The sequence below is a fragment of the Vicugna pacos genome, chromosome 11 (assembly GCF_048564905.1).
Source record: "Vicugna pacos chromosome 11, VicPac4, whole genome shotgun sequence".
Lineage (NCBI taxonomy): Eukaryota > Metazoa > Chordata > Mammalia > Artiodactyla > Camelidae > Vicugna > Vicugna pacos.
Window position 1 is genome coordinate 5,734,926 of NC_132997.1, and position 9,183 is coordinate 5,744,108.

Consider the following 9,183-nt stretch of genomic DNA (forward strand, 5'->3'; position numbering starts at 1 on the left):
AACCTACAGAATGGGAGAATATTTTTGCAAATGAAACTGACAAACTTGATCTCCAGAATATATAAGCAGCTCAAATGACTTAATAAGAAACAACCAAATAACCTAAACCAAAAATGGGCAGAAGACCTAAACAAGCAATTCTCCAAGGAAGACATACAAATGATCAATGGGCACATGAAAAAATGCTCAGTGTCACTAATTATCAGAGAAATGCAAATCAAAACTACAATGAGGTATCACCTCAAACCAGTCATAATGGCCATCATTCAAAAATCCACAAATCACAAATGCTAGAGAGGCTGTGGAGAAAGGGGAACCTCCTACACTTCTGGTGGGAATGCAGTTTGGTGCAGCCACTGTGGAAACAGTATTGAGTTCCCTCAAATGTCTAGGAATAGACTTGCCATATGACCCAGGAATCCTGCTCCTGGGCATGTATCCTGAAGGAACCCTACTTCAGGATGACACCTGCATCCCAATATTCATAGCAGCACTATTTACAGTAGCCAAGACATGGATACAGCCTAAATGTCCATCAGCGGATGACTGGCTAAAGAAGTGGTATATTTATACAATGGAATACTACTCGGCCATAAAAACTGACAATATAGGGCCATTTGCAGCAACATGGATGCTCCTGGAGAATGTCATTCTAAGTTAAGTAAGCACGGTAACAAGGAATAAAGACAAGTTACCCACATGTACAGTTATTTTGATTAAAATATCCACACAGAAAGCAAGTCACCCCCACGACTGCTGCCAGGAGGAGCATCTGAGTGTAATAGCCCAGCCAAGCAAAGTAGATTCCGAACTTCTCTCCTTAGAATTTCCTGCAGAAAGACAGAAGGAAGTTTCAGAAGACACAAATAATCACTCTGTAGCTTCATCCTCATGTTAATTTATTTTTTCTTTTTTGGGGGGCATAATTAGGTTTATTTATTTGTTTTTAAATGGAGGCATTGGGGATTGAACCCAGGACCTCATGCATGCTAGACATGCACTCTACCACTGAGCTATACGTCCCTCCATCATATTAATTTCTGATTCTAAATCAAGGGGGCCTTAAGTTTAAACCTCCGACTCAATTCACTCTTAAAACATATGCGTTTTCATAGCAGCCCCCAAATTCTACCGTGAAATAAGAAGTGTTTTATGTATCATAGAAATACAGATCACTGGCTCACCTGCTGAAGAGAGATAAATGAGAACAGAGCAAAGGAGGGGACGAGGCTGACTCCAGAGCAGATGCAGGGGATCATCACCACTCACTGGACAGTCTGGCACATTCAACAAATCCCCCCCAAAATCATTCTTAACAGGCTTGACACAAGTGGACATCAACAACTGGCTCAGTCATCTGCTCCTGCCTTATCTCGGGAAAGTCCCTGGAGCAAATGCATCGTAAACCACAGATAATAAGGAAATGGCTGATAATGATAACAACTGGGAGTGCAATGTCTGTCTGACAAAATATTTATAAAACTCATTGTGGGAATGGGAGAGGGCAGGAGGGATGTGACTGAGGAAGGCACTGCCCTGTATTCTTTGTATCTAGCACGTCTTTTGTTCCTAGGTTTTAAAACCTCTTCTCAGTTAATCTGGAGTAGATGGAACAGGCCAGGGAGGCAAGATTAGAAGAAAGGAGGCAGGGCATGAAGTGGTGCCAGGCTGATCCTAAAAGGGAGACCGACACAGACAGGCAGACACAGAGAGTTTAGGGATGAGGTGGAACAATGAGACGGCGGCTCAGGTGTTTCTTGCTTTTGCTGATAATTCCCTCAACTGGCTCACTGCTGACTCGGCAGTGCTGGGTAAAACCTGTGGATTTCCTCAGCTCTGAGTTCTCTCTGAGGCTTCCGGCTCAGTCTGGAGCTGAGATGAGTTCCGTGGGCTTAGCCTAAGGGGGACTCAGCTCTGAGAATAGCCTGGAATCCTGGAAAACTTCACGCAGGAATCCCTTGGCCTGGACCAGCGCTCACAGGGCTGCTGTGAGACCAGCTCCATCATCAGAGACATGGGCGTGGACCATTCCATGGGGAAAAGGGCTGAGCCCGATGCCAAATCAGATAGGAGCGACAAAGTGTGTTCATTCTCATGTGACTGGGCTTTGTGGCCTGGATCACGGGTGGCAGGCTCAGGATGGTGTCTGGCAGAGAAAACCCTGGTAATGGGTTTGAGATGTCTTGGACTCTTTCTTGTTAAGCTTTTTGTAATACATTCTTATCAACTATCCATCCTGAAAATGCCAAATTCAAAACTGAAAGAATGTTAGAATTTGCCTGCTCTAACTGCCCAATGGTAAACACACCCTGCTACAGTTACAGAGCTGGTCAGGCAGCCTCTGCCTGGATATTTACAGTGACGGGGAGTTCATTACTTCCAAAGGTTACAAGTCGGCAGGAAGGTCAGACAGAATTTTTGAACCTTAAACAGTTGTCTGCCTCCTAGTCCTTGCTGAAAGGCAAGGAATAATGAGGATCCCTTCAAATGTAGTTTTGCTGATTGTTATCTCTCTCTGTCAAAAGCACCCCAATTCTTAACATAAATTTTTCAAAATTCAGCTTTGATTTCTTTTTAGCAAAGTAATGCCATACATTTAACAAAGAGTCAAACAGTTCTCGAACACCGATTGTAAAAAGGAGCAGTTCCCAACAACTGCCCCATTTCCTGGCCAGAAAAAACCACGTTCAGCTCCTACTGCTGACTCTTGGAATACTTACTCCCTTTCTCTGACTAATATCCTTGTAACACAGCCTACTGACTTTTTCAGCTTTATGTATCACCTATTTAACTTTCTATTTTGGAAAATGAGGATTCAGATCTCTTTCAAACCCCATCTCATCTACATACCCAAATCTTTTTTCTTCCAACCTTTTCATACAATTACATTATAATTTTCATCAGTTCAGTATCCTTGCTTTACATTATTATTACTCTGTACAGACTATTCAAAGCTGTAGCAATTTGTGCTAGTCTTACCTTTTCTTCCCTACTTTGTTTTCCTGGAGTTAATAATTGTCTTGGTGGTTCATAGCTTAGATTTCTGTGCACTTAACAATTCAACCTCAGACCTTCTCTTAACGAACAACTTTCACAATACTTTCCAATACATTGTCTACAAATTTCATCTCCTTGAATAAATCTCTTCAGATCTCCTTCCACATGGATTAACGACATGCTAGTCTTGTCACAGAGCTCAAGGGGCCACTAGTGGGAAGTAACAAGGGAATACATGGACCAGGAGCAGGGAAAAGATCAACATAATTGCCTTAGCAATACATACTTAAAATAGTGGGAAAATTGTTTTCTTTACAAATACAAACACACACACAAACCCCAAAAGCCCATAAAGAATGATTAAAGAGCGGTCAAACCCATTGCCCTGCCTTCAAATTCTGTATAACATAAAACAAAAATAACAGAAGGAAGATATCATATAAATATGAATCTCAAGGGGGATTGGGTACACTCAGTGGCAGAGTGTGTGCTCAGCATGCATAAGGTCCTAGATTCAACCTTCAGTACCTCCATTAGAAAAAAAAATTAAAAAGAAAAAAAATTATCAATTTTAAATATTTACATATTAACAAATATCCTCCTTTAAAACTGTGTTCTAAAGGATAACCCGGGTTAAGGAGAAAGTGCCTCTTCGTGACTGATCCTGCTGATAATTGAGGGAGGAAATTAGAGTATGACCACATGAAATAAAATTCCTTATGAAATAATGATCCTGGGTGACAATCATTTTTGGCTGCTGTCATCACAAAAAAGAGAGTCAACTGTAATATTATGTACCTTATGACAGGAGTACAAAACTTCACATAACAAATATTTTTGCATAAAGCTGAACCTCAATCAGACCAAGCTTTTAGGGGAGGATTAAATCACTTAGCTAAAGCCAATACATAGGATGGAGAAACAAGTCTAACACCATAGGGGAGAATGAAATCAGCCAAACAGGAAACAGAGGAACCCCTCAGCAATTTCAAGGAAAATGAGAAACAGGAAAATTATAGATTAGAACACACTTGAGAGATATGCTAGCTTCAATGCCTGAATCTTGTCTGGATCTTGATTTCAACCCCAAAACTACTTAAAAGTGTATTCTTGTGACAAGCAGGGAATTATTTTGTAACCCTAAAAAAAAAGGAATATTCCAATTTTATTTGAAAGAGACCTTGTCATTTCACTAATGAAAGGTTAAGCTATGTAGGATTGTCTTCAAAATGACCCCATAGTGGGGAAAGGGAGGAGATGGAGATGAAAGATGCAACAACAGTGACTCTGAGTTTATAATTCTGGAGCTGGGTGACTGATACAGGCAGGCTGGCTGTACTGTTCTCTCTATTTCTGTACATGTTTGAATCTTTCCATAAAATGTGAAACAACAAATAGACTTCAGTGTTTTTAAACCCTCACTTTGAAGGTTAAGAGGTTTGCCCAAGTAGGTGGGCAACTGCATGGGGCACTGAGAAAAGAAAGAACAGACACCTGGCTCCAGACCGACCTGGGGCTACCTTGACCCTCCTCTTCTCCTAACCATCCACAGCCAGCCCATAACTGAATCCTGTCAGCCCCACTCCCCAAACGCATTCCTCATTGGCTCCCACCATCTCTCATCTGGCCCAATCCAAGAGCCTCCTACCTGGCATCCCTGCTTCCTGGGTCCCTGCCATACATTCTCCACATTATCTTTGCAAAATGTGAGTGAGAGAAAATTACTTTAGTGCTTAAGCTATCATGACTGCTTCTCAGTGCGCTTAGAGTCTACACTCCTTTCCGTGCTCCTGATGCCCTTCTAAACCTCGCGTCTCATCACTCTCACCAGCGCTGGCTCCAGTATCTCCTCAAACCTGCTGAGCACATTTGTGCCTCAGGGCCAATGGACAAGCTGCCTCTATTCCATGGGTGACTTTTCCCAGATCTTCAAATTCCAGCCTCCTTATCGCCATCTCAGCTCACATGTAACCTACTCAAAGATAGCTTTCTTAACTCACTTCCCCCCAAGTCTCCCATCTCAACACTGTGTTATTGCTTCATTTCAATCTGACATTGTTTCCTTATTTGCCCGATTATTTTTGTTTTCTCGGTTGTCCTTGGCCTCCATCCCCCCAGCAGCCTTGCCCAAACAGCATAAGCTCCCGGGGAGCAGCCGGCACTGGTGCTCTGAGAAGACACATGCTGAGAGCGACATTACAATCACGTGGTGTAGTGAAACGGTGTCGAACAGCAGATACAGAAAAGCAGTGAGAATTTCTCTCTTATTTTATAATTTAAATGAAATATAACATTTACTCCTATTTAATGAAGAATTTGGTAGGTCTTTTTTCCCAGTTCCTAGGCAGCAACCGCTAAAGCCTCGAAATTTCCCAAGATAGGAGTGTCTTTGCTATTCATGGTGGAACCTTGGATGGCTTGTGTTCATGAGATGACTCAGGATGGGGAGTGGCCAGCCAGAGACACCAACCATGTGATTAGAAGAGTGGGGCTTTAAGCTTTGTGACAAGTGAGTGGCCACCAGGAGAGGAAGGGGCTCAAAGTTTAGGACTAAGGAAAGGTTTGACTTACAGTTAGGGTTTGGGTTAGCCATGTAGGTAATGACCCAATAAATCATGGCTTTGAAATAAAGCCTGCAGTAAAAACTTGGGGCAACGAAGCTCAGAGCTCCTGTGAGCTTCCTGGTTGTTAACACTCTTGGAGGACTGTCACACTCACATGCCATGAGGACAACCCTGAGCCCTTCCCACTGGAGTGCTCTCCACAACAGCTCACCTGATGAGACCTAAGGGCTGCTGCTTGTCTGTGCTTCGAGGAGGAGCCCATTCCCTGTACAGAAGGCCCTGATCGCTGGGGCAGCTGACGTCCTCTGACGGAGGCTGAAGTGGCACTGGGAATCAGAAGCAAACAGGTGAGTGTCACTGTCACAAAATGCTCACATGTTCTGTTGATAAAATTTGGTTCTAACACTTCGTGGTCATTTGTAAATAAGGGGCCCTCACTTGCCAGGAGGGATGGCGGTACCATATAATTTTTCATAATTCTCACCCAGGATTAATATTAACCCCTTGAGGGTCATTTGCAAACGTGATTGGAAAGGAACGCTTGGATGTCACAGTCCTGGGACCACCGTGGGTACCTGGTGAGAGTCTTGCAGATGCTTAATGTACTACAACCGGGCTAGTCTTCCACAGCAAAAATCTAGGCCACCCAAGTGCCCAAACTGCTGCAGTGGAGGGACACCTGATGGTCCAGCCCCCTCTTTGGGCACCCAGAGGAACCTGGACTCTGGCAGGTTAGGAGCAGGGTCAATTCTAAAACCCAGGCATTTTTGTCCCCACAATTCAGTAGTTATTCGGTGACAGCACATGGAATATAAACAACAAAGTAACTTCACATGATGTTATATATTTAGCTTACTCAAGAAACAAAGTTTAAATCCAGTCATTCTCCTTCCCACCTGACCTACTTTCCTTTCTCTTGTACTAGCACCAGATTATTACCCACCCAGCCTTAACATGGGTCCTGACTCCACTTACCTCCCTCCCAAACACCACATGAGATGATTCCTCAGCCTGGATGTGGGACCAGCAATTACAAGAAGCTTTAGTGGAAAAGAACTGGTTATGCACAGATGCCAACTAAACACTGTAGAATCCTGGTGTCCCGCATTAGTAATCATGACAGCTGTTTGCAAGTGTCCCCAAAGTTCATTTAAGACTCTCACTGCTAATTATGCTGGAACATAAATATGAAACATGTGGACTGCTGGGCTGGACTGCTAAGCTGGGTCTCTAATCCAGGAAGCTCAGTGTCTGCTCCCTGCACCCAGCTCCCTGTTCTGTTCATGCATGTGCATCAAGAAGCTGTTTAGTGTCCATTTTAATATCTTAAACAGTGCATTTCAATATTATCTTCATCCATATATACGTGTACCACACAGTAGTAATGATCAATCTTAGTATTTGCTTTCTTTGGTCTTAGAGAGTCAGATAAACAGATAGCAAAGATAACAAAGTCATAGAGGGCTATAATATAGTATTTCCTTTATTTCAATGACAGGATTTATTTAAAGAGCTTAGATATAACATCCTTGCATTTATGGCATCATTAAGCATCTGAAGCTGTTACATTATAAAAACTTCATTTCTAGCGAGATGTTATCAGTTAGAGAAGCGCTCCTAAATTTGAGGGGTTGCTGTCATCTCAGACGGAGTCCCTAAAAAATGTCAGCAATCTGCAGTATTGCCATCATGACAAGAACCCAGACAGATGAAATTTGGAAAGCCTTGTGGCTTTCTAGTGCACAGACAGAAAATGGTATTTCAGAGGGAAAAGCCTGAATTACAGAAAGTGATAAATGAAATGGTCTAACATGCATTTCCCTTTCAAAGAACTAATACGTCTTTGGTCGATAATAACATCTGTCAGAAATTATGAAAAGAGCTGACAGATGCATAGTACTTAATATAAGCCAGGGCTGTTGTATCACTGACACAGATTCATTAATCCCCATAGCATCTCTACGAGGTTGGTACTACAATTATCCCCATTTTATTGGTGAGGAACTTGATAGACACAGAGGGTAAATGACATTTACAAGGTCGACAGCGGGAAACCAACACAGGTGTTCCAGCTTGAGTCTACGCTCTTGGCCACTTCTCTTTTTTTTTTTTTTGGTGGTGGGGAGATAATAAGGTAATTCTGGTGGGGGGTGGGGAGGTAATTAGGGTTATATGTCTATTTTAGAGGACGTGATGGGGGCTGAACCCAGGACCTTATGCTTGCTAAGCATGCGCCCCATCACTTGAGCTGTGCCCTCCCCTCTAGAGTCTATGCTCTTAGGTTCTAATCCTCACTGTCCCACATGGTAACTGTGGGGGAAGTACAGTTCATTCATTCGCTCGTTAAACTCAGCCTTCCCGGTGCCTGAGATTCAGCAGTGAACAAGTCAACATGCTTCCTGCCTTAAATGAGCTTGTCGCCTCCTGATATATTATCTTCATTTTACCCAGGAAGAAACAAGGTCAAGAAGATTAGCCTTTTCCTCTTAACACCGGAGGATACATGAGGTGCTTTATTTCAATTCTGCCATTTGACTTACACCATGGGGAGGGAAAGCTGCCTTGCAAATCCTGGAGCTCACAAACCTGTTAATCCTGAATTTTTTTTAACACTGTCTCTTACTTGATACTTGATCTGAGAAAGGATGAAGCAAACCTAAAAATGTTCTAAGAGAGCTTGTGGTTTATACAAGGTAACTAACCAGCCACTGTTTACTATCCTAACAGGAATCTGTAGGCATATTTCTTTTCTTTCTCTTTTTTCCTTTTTATGGGCAGCTTTTAAAAACCAAATCAAACCAACCAAACCAAATCACTGATAATTCAACAGCAGGTTCTAAATCACCCCCAAGACAGCAGCTAAACTCGGTTTAGACTTACAATGCGGTTTCTGGTGGTTGGATTGGAGAATGTATCTCTATGCTGAATATAAAAGTCATTGACGGAGCTCTTCTCAAATAGGGCAAAGAAAAGCTCTTGTTCCGGTTGTTGATACTTTCATCCATTTGGAGGACTTTCATAAAACATCTGAAGTTATCAAAGGCTGAGGACCGGGTTTTCAGATCATTGGGCTTCAGAGGCAATATTATGTGCAGTATCTCAGCTTATGTACAGAACACCTCCCACAGGGGATGTACTTTTGCAAATACAAGCTTGTCATCCAAAACCTATATTGGGAGAATGAAAACACAAACCGGGAAAGTATTTTCACATTTTTAGTACACAGATTTTTCTTACGTTGCTGGTAGTTAAAGCACTTGTGCAAACACACACATATGTCACACTGGTAAAAGTGAAGATATAATAAAAATAGATTTGCAATCCATCATACATTTTTGCCTTAAAGATAATTTCTTTGTTGAAATTACTGAAAAGTTATTTAAAATCCTTACAGTTCCTTCATAAAATAACCAATGTTTTAGATGAAGAAAAGCAAACTTGTTAATTTTTAGTCCAAATTAGTAACTAAAAATAGAAACACCAAAATATTCTTTGCAGTGGTATTGTAATGACAATTTTTTAAATTTCTGAAACCTAGAACTATTTACATATCTGTTCAATATAGTGTTAAACAGCAATTAAAAGGGATTTAAAAGATTTATATTTATTGATATGGAATATA

At 41.8% G+C, this 9,183-nt stretch overlaps 1 long non-coding RNA gene across 1 annotated transcript; it reads right to left on the bottom strand.

The window, feature by feature from the left end:
- Positions 1-648: 648 nt before the first annotated feature.
- Positions 649-8,665, bottom strand: LOC140699589 (uncharacterized). The gene is made up of 3 exons (XR_012077796.1): positions 8,442-8,665; positions 5,773-5,887; positions 649-830 (listed from the first exon to the last, which is right to left on the bottom strand). It is a non-coding gene; the product is annotated as an uncharacterized lncRNA (long non-coding RNA).
- Positions 8,666-9,183: the final 518 nt, after the last annotated feature.